Raw genomic sequence first — 14,842 nt, forward strand, 5'->3', positions numbered from 1 at the left:
CAATGATTACTACCCTGTCATAAGTTCATCATAAATATTTTAAATAGAATTAAAGTTCAAAAGTTGCAAGAAGAGTTAATAAATATTTGTGACTTGTACAGCTTAGCTGAACCTTATATAGAGAAAGAGACAAGCAAAGGTCAAATAGAAAGTAGATGTCCCATGTTGGAATTACTTAATTGTCAGATCATAGTGGTAATGAATTCATTTTAAAACACGCTTAGCTTTTGGACCTGCTGCTATGTAAGAAGACAGAAAATACTTTTTCTTTTTTAAATCTATTTCATAACTATAAACAAGAAGTCAAACAGTTTAGGCAAAGAAGTGTACTAAGTAATTGCCTCAGTTTAACATAAATTAAGTAAAAGGACCTCCATCATAAAATATATTTAAAGAAAAACAGGAACATGTAACCTGTTGTAATGAAATTATAAATTTATATACGAGCATAGTAACAAAAGTTGCAGAAACAAAGAACCAGAGCTTTTAATGAAACAGGTAGCATCCAGAGGGACTGAAGCACTGAGAAAAGAAACCATCCTTGATGATCTAAATGGCTTTTACTTCATCATCCTGAATTTTCCTTCTATCGGTTGCGGGGAAAAAAAATAAAAAAATAAATAAATAAATATATATATCAAAAAACTGTCAAACAGTTATGGTAAAGTCCCTCAGAAGCCACAATTTAGCTCATTTTGTGGCACATTCTTTATAAAATCAGACATACATACAGATGTACATAAATATTAAGATAATGTTCTGATGCAAATATTTTTCAATATGAAATTTATTTAAATAAAATCCGTCAGTGAGCAATAGATATTCACAATTACTTGTTAAGCTATGTAAATAGTTCCCAGGAAATATATGTAAGTGAATTGTTGTATATGCAACAGTAATTGCATTTCTAAGATACCCCTTGCATGAGAAAATACAATTAATATATACAAAGAAGCATATCATCTTCCAGAAGAACCAAAGCACTTTGAAGGAACCATATAGGGTAAATGATCTTGTTTGCATCTAAATATACTGCACAAAACTTGGTTGCTCCTTCAGGATCCTTCTGGCTAGGAGCACAGAGAAAGTCAATGTGATTCTCTGAAGAGATAGTCAATGTGATTCCTGAAGAAGGATGTCAAGAACTACCTGTGGGGCAAAAGAATAGGGACAACTCATGACACCCATTTGCCATACATTCTAAATTTGGCATGTGAGAAGCACATATTTTAATCATCAGGTACAAGAAATGATACCGCATGTAATGCCATTAACCTCATTATTTCTGTCTCTGCACTTATGTACATGCACTTAGTTTCTGTGTGATTCCCCTTTTCACTTCACAGCTTGTTAATATTCCATTCTGTGCACATTGGTCTCATTTCAGAAAACCACCATTTTATAACGAAGTCAATGGGAACTAAATTAGGGCTTAAAATAATGCTCAGACTAGAATGCAGTCAGAATGGTTTCACACACAAGCTCACATTCTTTCTCAAATGAGGTCTTTGAAGGCTATGTAGTTTCCTTCAATTCCTCCTGCTTCACTTCCACTGGTCTGTAACAGGCAAATAGATATGTCCCACCTCCTGGTTATTTGATTAATAATAGAGTTGACTGGCAAGTGAAGTTTCTGGTTTGCAACACAGTTTGAACTTTCAAATTTGTTTTTAATTCTGCTCACAGGATTTCCTTGGAAGAGGTTCACACCAAACTGCTGGTGTGTTATTTGGATCTCCCCCTCTACATTTTCTTCTTACTTCTCCAGCTGACATTCTCTTATACTCAAACTGTGACAGAGTATGACATTGACAAAATGGCATAGTTCTACAAATGCATATTTTCTGAACCCATTCAAGTCAGATTTATCCTTTTAAGCAATCCAAGATGAGAAATATTTTGGACATATTTGGAAGTATTTTGGCTTGGGCTTTTTGTAAACCAGAATATTATTTTATTTTCATGTGTCATTCCTGTTGCACATAATTTAATAGTTTCCTCATTGATGAGTCTGCATTTAGAAAAAAAAATCTATAAAAACTGCAGAAAAATAATTAGTGATTTAACTATTTAAAATACCTAGTGAATAATAAAAATTTCCTTCTTTTACAGCATCACTGGCTGAATTATGAGTGCATTATGCTATATTTTAAAATGAAGTAAAGAATATTAAATGCTCTGAATCTTAATTTACAGAGTTTATCTTGAAATTTTCCATCCTGTAGGTACAAAGATAAATTTCCTTTGTTTTTGTTTTTCCTCAGTAGTAGGGTTTTCTATGAGAAATATATCCATGCTCAGAAATAATAATCAACTCTGTCTTTGTCAGTACTAAAATTTTTGCCACAGGTAATCATTTGTACTATAGTTTATATCCATGTCTCTCAAAATTTAAAGAAAAAAAAATGATTCAATGGTTTTCTTTCTTTTCTCTTTGTGTATTTATAATCTTTATCTCTGAAGTGTATTTATTAAATACATATGAAAGACTTCCATAGCAGTTGTCTTTCATAAACAAATAACTTACAACAGTAACTTCCAAGAGCCTCACTAATTTCTGTTGTTGAAACCAAAACTTTTAAGGTCCAACATGAAGTATTAAATAATGGATAATTTGAGAAAACCATGTTCCCTTATGGGCAGAAGTACAGTTCAGAAAGAGACTTCAGACACTTTTTACAACTTTTTTATGTGATTCTGACCAAGCTACTTGATGTCTTGGTGCCTAAAGTCCTCATTGGAAAAATGGAAATAATTTTATTCCTCTTATAACCCTGTCTTTTTATATTTTTACATCTCTGATACAAAGGTTGCTTATTATTATCTACAATGCCTGAAAAATAAGGCATTGATCCTGTTTTGGCTGAAAGACATTACTGTCGTGCAAAATATAATTTAAAAAGTCACTGAAGGTGTTTTAAAAACAACAACAACAACAACAAGATTTAGTTGATTTGTGATTTCTTTTCTGGGGAAAAACTCTCGCTTTTATTATGGTGCATCGCACTTGATTTTTTTTTCCTGTCTTCTTTCTTTAAGGGACTAAGAGACACCTCTACATCATCTGCCCTTGTCCATATTGTCCACTTTCCAGATGTTAACTGGGAATACCACACAGCTAATACAAACAGGTCCAGGAGATTCCTAAAACACCTTGATGATAACTTATTGGTATCTAACAGGTACTAAGGGGGCCAACTAGGAAAGGTACCCTCCTAGATTCGTTGTTTGTAAACAGAGGGGGTCTCATGGTGATTGGAGTCCATCTTGATCATAGTGACCAAGAAATAGTTGAGTTTAAAATCTTTAGTGATAGGAGGTAAACTGTCACGGTAACTTCAACCCTGGATATGGGGAGAGCTAGTTAATAAGGTCCCTGTGAAACTGCCTTTGAAGACATTAGGATCCATCACTGCTAGTCACTTGTTAAGTACAACCTCCAAAGAGCACAGGAACAGATTATTCTGAAATGCCAGAAGTCAAGCAGGAAGGGCAGAAGGCCAGATTTGCTGAGTAGGGATCTTCTCCCAGAGTTTAGGTGGAAGAAGGAAGTATATGGCCAGTAGAAGCAAGGTCAGGTGACATGGGAGGACTACACAGACTGCTCACCATTACAAGGAGAAAATTCATGTGGCCAAAGCTCAATTAGATTTGAAGCTAGCCAGCATCATGGGGGACAGTAAAAAGGGCTTTTTAAAATATGTTAACAGCAAAAGGAAGACCAGAGATTACATTGGTGAGGATGATCACCTCACAAATGGAAATGTAGACAAAGCAAAGACATTTCATGTCTTCTTTGCCTCTGTCTTTTAGACTGATGATGGACCCTGGGGCTGCTGGAGTCCTAAGTTGGAGAACCATGACTGCAGTAACAATAAACTCCCAGCCAACCCCAAACTTCATGCATATAGGTCTATGGAGCCTGATGAGATTAATCCCAGGGTACTCAGAGAGCTTGCTGATCTCATCATGAGAACTCTCTCAATTATTTTTCAACAATCTTGGGAATCTGGAGAGGTTTTAGTTGACTGGAAGCTGACAAATATTGTTCCGATTTTCATGAAGGGCAAGAAAGAAAACCCTGGAATTACAGGGCATCCCTTCAGTGTCTGGTGACATTGTGGAGAAGATTATTTTGGGAGTTATTGAAAAACGCTTGAAAGACAATGCAGTTGGTAGTCACAGATCATGAGGGGAAAGTCCTGTTAAATGAACTTAATTTGCTTTTATGACAAGGTTACCCACCTAGTTGATCAAGGGAAGTTGATGTAATCTTTTTTGATTTCAGCAAAGCTTTCAATACTGTTTCTTAGGGTATACTTCTGGACAAAATATCCAGCATACACCTAAACAAAAACATAATGCAATTGGTGAACAATCAGCTGACTGGCTGAACACAAAGAATTATATTAAATGGGGTTACATCAGGCTGGCAGCCAGTCACTCACAGGGTTTACCAGAGCTCCCCTTAGGGGCTAGTTCTCTTCAATGTTTTCGTAAACAATTTGGATGCAGAACTTGAATGCATACTAAGTATGTTTGCAGACAATACTAAATTAGGAGAACTGTTGACTACTTCAAGGGTAGAGAGGCCTTGCAGAGAGATCTTAACAAATTAGAGAGCTGTGCAATCACAAACTGCATGAAGTTTAACAAGAGCAAGTGCCAGATTCTGCACCTGGTGAAACCCTGATGCAGACTGTGCGATGAGAAGCTGGAGAACAGCCCTGCAGAAAGGAATCTGAGGGTTTTGATCAATAGCAAGCTGAATATAACTCAACAGTGTGCCCCAACAGCCAAAAGGGCCAATTGTATCCGGCGGTTCATTAAGCACAGCTTTGCTAGTGGAATGGGTTTGAAAGCACAGCTTTGCTAGTGGAAATGATTGTCCTGCTCTACTTTGCGCTGGTGCAGCCCCACCTCAAGTACTGTAGAGTGCAGTTTTGGGCACCACAATACAATAATAAAACAGAACTATTACAGAGCATGCAAAGTAGGACTACAAAGGGTCTAGAGAGCAAGATGTATGAGGAACAGCTGAAGTTGATTAGTTTGTTCAGCCTTGAGAAGAGGATACTGAGGGGCAAACTCCTGGCAGCCTGCAGCTTCATCACGAGGGGAGCTGATCTCTTCTTTCTGGTGACCAACAATAGAACCCAGCAAGAGGGTGGTTGGGCACTGGAATAGGCTCCCCAGGGAAGTGGTCACAGCACCAACCCTGACATAGTTCAAGAATTGTTTGGAAAATGCTCTCAGAAATATGTTTTAAGTTTTTGTATGGTCCTGTGTGAAGCCAGGATCTGGACTCAGTGACCCTTGTGGGTCACTTCCAACTCAGGATATTATATGATTCTTTGATTCTAAAATAAGTACACTTTGTAACCTTGGTTTTTGAATTTTTCTGAAATGCTGAATTAAAAGGACTGTTAAGCATTGTCATGTGTGTTTACAGCATCTAACTCTGCAGCAGCTATGTGTTTAACACTGTCCACTAAATGTTGAAGCTTTGTTTTTTTTTTATACTCTCATGGGATCAAATGAACCTGTCACCTATATGTAGCATTTTCACATATGCTTAAGAAGTTATGAAGCAGGTTTTGCAATACATAAGTCACCTTGTTCTCCTAGAGTATTAATTGTATAAGACAGACTTCAAAGATCTGGTGAATACAAAGTATTTTGAACAGTATACAAAACTCACACACATCTCAGATGAAAAATCCAGTCTTGTAACTATGACATATTCTTTGATTCTCTTAGGAAAACTACCCAGGCAATGGTTTGAGTTATGGAGAAAAGCAAGTAGTAACAGACTATGGTTGGAATTTCTACTACCAATGTTTTCTGTAGTTACAGAGCCAGGGTAAACTAACTGGGAAAATAAATAAATGAATAGATATATAAAGAGAGAGAAATAGAGAAATAAATAAGAAATATTGCTTACATTGTGATGTTTCACTGTATTGCGTCTTGTCTGTCCAGTTGCAAGTGGTGTCCTGACATATTAAGCAATGAGAGAACAAACTCACAATTAAAATATTTAAAGTGATATTTAAGAACATGCCAAACAGTTAGAGGTGCAGCCACAGATATTAGATCCAGTAACGCTTAAAAGTATATAAATATAGCTCAGAAACCATGAGCTATATGAAGTGGCCTTCATGGACACTTTTATATAGATAATTCCATGAAGGCCAGTACTGAACTTTTAAAGTGGATTGTTCCCACTTGCTATGGATCCCCTTCAGATGATATCAAAGTACAATGTATGCTCCAGGAGCTGAACTGATGCATTCTGGATTTTAATGTGCATTTCACCTATGGGATCCAACTAGAGATAATCCAAAGACAGAAGTTCCTGCAGTATGTACAGTATACATTGGCCTTCAGGTCTGAAGCTCAAATTGTTTTAATCTACGGACACATTCCCATTGATCTGCCCTACTTGCTAATGTATGCATAACCACTGAATCTATCTGGCTTGGAAGTATCTTCTCTCCTAATAGCTCATACCAGTTGTCTAGGGAACATAAAAGAGTAAGGCAACCATTTAATGAATGTGGACTTCATGAGTCAAAGTGTCTTTATTTAATAGGACTCACTGAATTTCTTTTTCATTAATATGATGTTAAACAACACTTCTGTGTAAGAAGAGTTGCAGTTTATAGTATTATTATGGTGCTCATTAAATGAACTGGGTAGTCAGTAGTCCTTTCTGGAGGTTTTATTTAAACCATTTTTGAGGTTGCAGTGGTCATCATTAAAATATCATCGGCTGCCACATAGCCAGCACAGTTATTTCTTAGTTAAAATGAAACAGAAGTATTTCAAAGAAACTGCAGTGACTGTTGACTCTTCAAATGGTGACCTGATTATTTTCTGGTTTTGTCATGTACTACAGTTTACAGTGCTTAGTGTAACAGAAGGGATTTGCTTACACATTGCTCCTGGCATAAAGTCACTTTAAATTAGATGGACTAGTAGAGAAATTCTCTTAAAATCTCCCAAAGCTATACATTGTTATCTCTTTTGCTCAGTAATGAGAGCTAAACCAGAATGGAAGATTTATGAAGATATTAAGCATAACATCTGAGGATGAATTTCTCTTATCACAAACTCCATACTACCTAGTTTGTTTGGTTTAACCAATAAGAAAGAAAAATTAGCCTGAACCCACTAGGGAGAAAAAACAGAGTGAGTATTCCACATATACATATAATAAAATAATACAGATGTTGAAGACAAATGAAGAATTTAATAAGTAGAAGGCAAAGTAACAAAAATAATAATCCAGTATGGTTGATTGATTGTTGTTTTTAATCTTTCCTTATACCTTCTCCTGAATCAGGAAAAGGCAAACATGAAGCTTGAGAATTTATCACAGGGAAACAGTTACTGTTCCAGTTAATATAAATTTAATATTTAATTGATATTAAACATAAGCAGGATCTCTAATCCAGGTTTCCCCATATAATCCCAAATAATATAATTTAGAAATTATATTAGACAACTAAATCCACATGAAAAATCTCTCCTTTCCTATCTCTCACTTGCTCCCCCTCCCTTCCTATCTTTTTATATCCTCTCTCTTTGAGTGTGTTGTTTTTTTCCTAACAAGCATAATCTTAATTGTCATTTTTATAGAAAGATATTCAATTAAAGGAAAAGAAAGAGGTAAAAAATTCTAAAGATGGGAAGAAAAGAAAGAACTTTGAAAACAAAGAGGAGAAGTAAGAAATGTGGACTGAGGAAATCCCTTCCAGATTGAGAACAAAGTCACTGAGAAAGTCTCCTGGGAAAATAAGCAAACAGGATTCCACAGCCATCTTGTAAGAAATACATTTTTATTTCTGTTGCTTTTGTTGTTTGTTTCCTTGCTTGCTTTGATTTTTGATCTTCATCTTTAATTCTCTTCACGTGATTTTCCTTTACTCTCAGTTTCCAGTAATATCCCCTGTATCTTCCTCAGTTTATCTAGAACTTAAACTAATCTAAACTCACTGCAATTTTTAAATTATTGTTGGAAGGGCATATTTTTTCATATCAATCTGCTGGAAATAGCAAACTCATTACAATAAATAGCACTCTGGAAAAGTTTAGTAAATAAATGGTGTATAAATGCTCAAGAATGAGTACCTAGAAGTAGATACTCAGGTGGATCTGAAAACTTTTATTTTATTACAGTTACCGAATCAAATCTTTGTCTAGTGCACATAGGCATGATTTCAAATAGTCTGTATGGAATCACACAACTTTATAACAGCTGCATATACAACCATTTAGAGAGGAAGACACCCATGAAAAATACATACAAATGAGTTGACAAGCTTCAAAGTAGGCCAAAAACCTAACTGCTAGTGTTGGCATATTTATGACTATTCCTTTTCCTTTCTTTCTCCAGCAGCTTATTATTATTATTATTGCTGATGTTCTTGTTGTTGTCATTTTACATTAGAATATCTACTGCTAGAATTCCATAATTGTAAAATAAATCACTTCTGTATCTCCCTAAAATAAAGGTTTTTTGTTGTTGTTGTTGTTCGGTTGGTTGATTGGTTTGGTTTGTTTGGTTTGTGTTATTTTTAATATAAACTCTATCTACTAATTAGCTGGTTATTTATTAAAGACCTTTTCATGGGTTTGAATATTTGTTGGTTAAGTGGTTGCATAGGAGAACTTATTAATTTATATCTTCATTGCACTTGTAAATTTGCAAAAGCTGTGTACACAATAGTCATTCACATATTATTGGATATCTTAGATCACGAATGATGGATATTACAAAAACAATTTGAGAACACTGTTTCTAAAGAATGCATTTTATCCAATGACTCAGAACTGTGTATCATAAAATTAGATCATATTATAAGGATTCCTTTAAGCATCAATAAAATAATTCTATTTCCTTCTTGAAATAAATATAAAATTAAAGCATAGCTCTCTGAATTCATATTTATCAGTAAAGGACCCTTTTTCACTCACAGCCAGAACAAAGACGAAGCCAAAAACATCCCAAAGGGAGACCCAGTCAGCCATTGGCTGTTTATCTTTATTGCAATGTGAAGGTTCTGTAACTACCCAGTGCATCACTAGAGACTAAGGATATCATGACAGTGTGCCAGGACATATGTAAACAACACCATCCCCTGAGGAAGGGGAAGGGGAAGAAGGGGAAGGGGAAGGGGAAGGGGAAGGGGAAGGGGAAGGGGAAGGGGAAGGGGAAGGGGAAGGGGAAGGGGAAGGGGAAGGGGAAGGGGAAGGGGAAGAAGGGGAAGGGGAAGGGGAAGGGGAAGGGGAAGGGGAAGGGGAAGAAGGGGAAGGGGAAGGGGAAGGGGAAGGGGAAGAAGGGGAAGGGGAAGGGGAAGGGGAAGGGGAAGGGGAAGGGGAAGGGGAAGGGGAAGGGGAAGGGGAAGGGGAAGGGGAAGGGGAAGGGGAAGGGGAAGGGGAAGGGGAAGGGGAAGGGGAAGGGGAAGGGGAAGGGGAAGGGGAAGGGGAAGGGGAAGGGGAAGGGGAAGGGGAAGGGGAAGGGGAAGGGGAAGGGGAAGGGGAAGGGGAAGGGAAGGGGAAGGGAAGGGAAGGGAAGGGAAGGGAAGGGAAGGGAAGGGAAGGGAAGGGAAGGGAAGGGAAGGGAAGGGAAGGGAAGGGAAGGGAAGGGAAGGGAAGGGAAGGGAAGGGAAGGGAAGGGAAGGGAAGGGAAGGGAAGGAACAGATAAACAAAAACAAAAGAACAGAAAAAAAGCTATAGACTTCCTTTTCAGTATTTTTGTAGGAAAGGATTACTTCCACGTTCTTCTTATTATTAAATTGGTTAAGGGCATTAAAAGTGGTCATGTCTTTGTTTATTCATGAAGCAGATTTCACATATCCAGATAACCTCCAGCATCTCCACAGTTGCTAAAACTATCCATCTTCATGCCTGTCTATTGTTATCCATCATTTGCCATTTCAAGAATCAGTTGTAGCTTCTTCCACTTCTGATTCCAACGCTTCCAAAAGAGCATTGTAAATTTTGGGTCTGTCCGACAAATCTCATTAATTATACTTCTTTTTTGACATCATATTCAATAAAATATTGGGCAAATTCCTTTAACCCATTATAAGCTGATCCAGTTCTTACACGAGATTTGTTCTATTTTCAGTTATTTCTATTGTGTTTCATTTTTTCCAGTGGGTTATTAACTCACATTTAAGTTTAAATTAATATCTATATAGAAGACTTCAATGAAAAACACATTTAATGAATGAAGAATTTTCCAAGAATAATTTGTCGTTCATACAGGCATGTCCACAACAGCAAAATATCCCTTTAATAACTATATTTTTGAGGCATTCAATTCTGGAAAAAAAAAAAATCATTATGTAACAGATCCCATATTAAGCGAATATAAGTATGTTGATTTAAGCAGTGTCTAAAGTCCCAGACTCACAAGAACATGGCTGCATTTTTATTTATTTATTTTTTAATCAGCTGGAAAATAAATAATTAATTCAGCACTGAAGTCTTTTGTAGGAATATTTCCACTCATAGAAAAAAATAACTTTGTAGTTTAGATCTTTCTTTCAGGAATTATATGAGCCTTGCATCTTCTGTTCACTGACCTCTAAATAAAATGGCATATTCCTCTTCTCAAAAATACTGACTCTTCCCCTAACTATGACTTTTTTTTTGTCACTAAAAGTGCTGAGACCCCATTTGTCTTGGTATATACAAGGGTACCAAGGGACAGCTATTTAATTGTGCCATGTGCAGCTTCTGAAACAATTATAACTAATAACAGAATGTTATTAAATATCAAGTAATATTAGAAATCTAAGTTGAAAAGAAACTTCTGCCTACTCAGCAAGCAAATTAAAATAAATTATGAAAAAAAAAATCTAAATATGTTCAGAAGTTGTTATGAAGGGAATTCAACCTTGCTGATAAGCTTGACAGATTTGTACAATACCATCATTTTTTTATTGGTGGTCAAACATGCACAGCATTCCAGTGAAGCATTTAGTATAATAGACATGATAGATGATGAAGAGTTCTTTGGCAGAAAATGAGCTGAGAAATGTTGAGACTCATTGATTACTAGGTTTTCAAAAGTGTTTTGTTTTGTTTTGTTTTGCAACTTTAAATACTTGTTCATAAATTTTCAAGGTAAATATTGGTAGGAAATAATGAATAATGAATAATGAGTGTCTACTTATAATAGTCCAACCCTAGATTTCCCTTCCTTTCTTCCTTTCTTCCTTTCTTCCTTCCTGATACAAGGTGCAGAACATGAAGGAAAGAAAGTATTAATAACTGCACTGCTTGATTCTGTTCTATCTTGCATTATAACCAGCATATGTACTTTTGCAAGCAATGGACCTTTCATGAAATATCACCATAAGGTTTCTTTTTGTCAGTGTTACAGCACACCACATTAATTTTACCATCATTGATACTTCTCCCAGTTTATAATTTCATCTTCTTCTGAAGAAGTGTCATCCAAATTTGTGTTTTTTCATTAATAAGTTGTTCTATTGCTTGTTCTACTGTCTGAGGAAACTTCAATATAGAGTCTCTAAGCAATCCAGAAGACTATTAATACTTTTTTCAGTAGAAGTATATGCTATCTTGAACATTATCAGCTAAGAACTGTAGTGACAAAAAACCTGTTATTTTACATAAGATTCCAAATTTTGCCTCTGTACTACACATCACTAATTAATGTGCACACTTGTAAGAAATACATATTCATATCTCTTATGGAAAACAATAGAAAACAAAACAAACAAAACAACTGTCTACATAATAAAGTGGTGCTCATGACATAAGAGCTGATGCTTCTTTCGTATTTCTTAATATAAATCAATAGTTCAGGAGCAACCTAGAGATCACTGTAAGCATCACACAAAAGCTGATCAGAAGTGAAATTGGTATAGTTAAAATGAAGCCACATAAGCTTTCTTGTACTTTGGTATTTTAGCAGAATATGAAAAGAACTATTATTTTCCTCCTTGTGGAATAAACAGAATACATAATAAGCACTTGCAGCACTGCATGGAATCGATTTAACTGGAGAACAAATACATTTATAACTCACTTGTGGCTTTGGCTTTAGCTGAATTAAGAGGTGTTCTCATTACTTGTGGAATACGCTTGCTATTCTGTAAGCACCTAGATACCCTAATGTGTGTATATTAAGTTGGAACTTCATGAAAAAAATTCTACTAATTCTGAATATAGGCTTAGCATTTAGAAATATGTATATAAATTAAAATAACCAGTAAATACTGGTGAGTCCAAGGTACACCAAGACAAGACTTCATCAGCAGTAAAAGAATGAAAGAATGTAAGGGTTCCAACACAACCAATTTTGATTTTAATATTAATACAAATTAAAAAAAAAAAAAAAAAAAAGCAATATTTCCACAGTGACTTTTCTCATAATCTCATACCATTTAATATGTGCTAAAACATCATTATCAAAGCATTTCAGGAAGTCGCTATTTTCAGGCTTATGCTCAACGTACACTCTGAACCAACCAAAGATGTTAGGACATAATAGTCTGATGCAAACCTGACTCATTCCCACACTCAGATTTCTAGGGATTTTAGTCTATGCTTGGCACTTTGGTACTATTGTCAAACTACATTTCAATGTGAGCTAACTTGTGTCCTTCCTGCCCAGAGCATCAGCAGACCAAGCACACTTTTACTCCTAATGTCTTACACAGGAATGCATAAATTTCATGAATCTGTTTTTTTGCTTGTTTGTTTTTGTTTGTTTGTTTTGTGTGAGTGTTTCATATTTTTTTATTCATGTGAATTTTTTCCATAATATTTCCTGGAAAGTTTATTTCTGCCTACAGCAATATTAAATATAGAATTTGCAATCAACATTTTGACTGACGGAACGGATATACAACAGTATTGTGAAAGTGCTACTGGGATTTTTAGACATACAAAAGCCTGGTAGCTCCAAGCAAGGCATCTTTAGACAGGGTAACTTGGATTTACTTACAGAAAGAGTTCAATATATTATCTGAATTAAATTTCTGGGAAGAAAAAAAAGTACATGTCCAGGCAAGCCAAAACATGTGGTAGCTTTGGGGAAGGAGAAAGCCAGGTAAGTTATAGTTATTGCTCAGGGAAAAAGAAGAAAAAAAAAAAAAAAGTGTACAGAATGTGATTAATGGCACAATCTTCACATAAACTATAATATCTTAATCTCTGTCATACATGAAAGCCTAATAATCGTTAATATATTTTTTCCATCTTTTAGAAGTACATTCATTTTCAAAAGGAAAACTGAGCCATAGAAGAGGAGCTGCTTAGAAACAGTTTTGTTTAAGCAAAAAATTCTAAATGTAAACCTTTAAACTCTTGTTCAGCTGGCATGAAACAGCAGAGGTCATTAACTTTCATAGGGACCTGCATTTTCTAATTTCACAGAATCACAGAATCACAGAATTTCTAGGTTGGAAGAGACCTCAAGATCATCGAGTCCAACCTCTGACCTAACACTAACAGTCCCCACTAAACCATATCCCTAAGCTCTACATCTAAACATCTTTTAAAGACTTCCAGGGATGGTGACTCCACCACCTCCCTGGGCAGCCCGTTCCAGTGCCTAACAACCCTTTCGGTAAAGAAGTTCTTCCTAAGATCCAACCTAAAACTCCCCTGGCGCAACTTAAGCCCATTCCCCCTCGTCCTGTCACCAGGCATGTGGGAGAACAGACCAACCCCCACTTCACTACAGCCTCCTTTGAGGTACCTGTAGAGAGCAATAAGGTCACCCCTGAGCCTCCTCTTCTCCAGGCTGAACAAGCCCAGCTCCTTCAGCCGCTCCTCATAGGACTTGTTCTCCAGGCCCCTCACCAGCTTCGTCGCCCTTCTTTGGACCCGCTCAAGCACCTCGATGTCCTTCTTGTAGCGAGGGGCCCAAAACTGAACACAGTACTCGAGGTGCGGCCTCACCAGAGCCGAGTACAGGGGGACGATCACCTCCCTAGCCCTGCTGGTCACAGTGTTTCTGATACAAGCCAGGATGCCGTTGGCCTTCTTGGCCACCTGAGCACACTGCTGGCTCATATTCAGCCGACTATTAACCATCATTCCCAGGTCCTTCTCTGCCTGGCAGCTCTCCAACCACTCATCTCCCAGCCTGTAGCTCTGCTTGGGGTTATTGCACCCCAGGTGCAGGACCCGGCACTTGGCCTTGTTAAACTTCATGCAGTTGACCTCAGCCCATCGGTGCAGCCTATCCAGACCCTCCTGCAGAGCTTTCCTACCCTCCAGCAGATCGACACATGCGCATAGCTTGGTGTCATCTGCAAACTTACTGAGGGTGCACTCAGTGCCCTCGTCCAGATCATCGATGAAGATATTAAAGAGGACCAGCCCCAGCACCGAGCCCTGGGGGACGCCACTAGTGACTGGCCTCCAACTGGACTTGACTCCATTTACCACAACTCTTTGGGCCCGGCTATCCAGCCAGTTTCTAACCCAACGAAGCGTGCACCAGTCCAAGCCAAGAGCAGCCAGTTAATTTCCTGCTACAGCTTTGAAAGAGATCAGTAATTCACCACCTAGATGCTCTTGGGACTGAAGACAGCATTCTACCACCAATAACATTTCAGAGGGTTCAGATGTTAAGTTCAAAACAGGTCCCTGAATTACATTTAACGTAGAACAATAGCTAACTATAGTAACGTTTTTCCCTCCCTTAACACAAACTGATATGTGGCCTAGATGACAGTAATTTTTGATACTGAATGGTTCCTTTGATTGGAATTTAGGGCTTAATTGTGACAAGCAAGCACATGCTCTCTTAGGTAATGAGTTGTGTTTCACTCTTCTGCTTTC

At 37.1% G+C, this 14,842-nt stretch overlaps 1 long non-coding RNA gene across 1 annotated transcript in view; it reads left to right on the forward strand.

The window, feature by feature from the left end:
- The window catches only part of LOC119716932 (uncharacterized), a 63,748-nt gene extending 55,030 nt beyond the window's left edge, over positions 1-8,718 (forward strand). Inside the window, exon 3 of the long non-coding RNA XR_005265750.2 lies at positions 7,645-8,718. This is a non-coding gene — a long non-coding RNA (uncharacterized lncRNA). The remainder of the gene's footprint in view (positions 1-7,644) is intronic.
- The last annotated feature ends 6,124 nt before the right edge of the window (positions 8,719-14,842 follow it).

The sequence above is a fragment of the Anas platyrhynchos genome, chromosome 4 (genome assembly GCF_047663525.1).
Source record: "Anas platyrhynchos isolate ZD024472 breed Pekin duck chromosome 4, IASCAAS_PekinDuck_T2T, whole genome shotgun sequence".
In the NCBI taxonomy this organism is placed as follows: domain Eukaryota; kingdom Metazoa; phylum Chordata; class Aves; order Anseriformes; family Anatidae; genus Anas; species Anas platyrhynchos.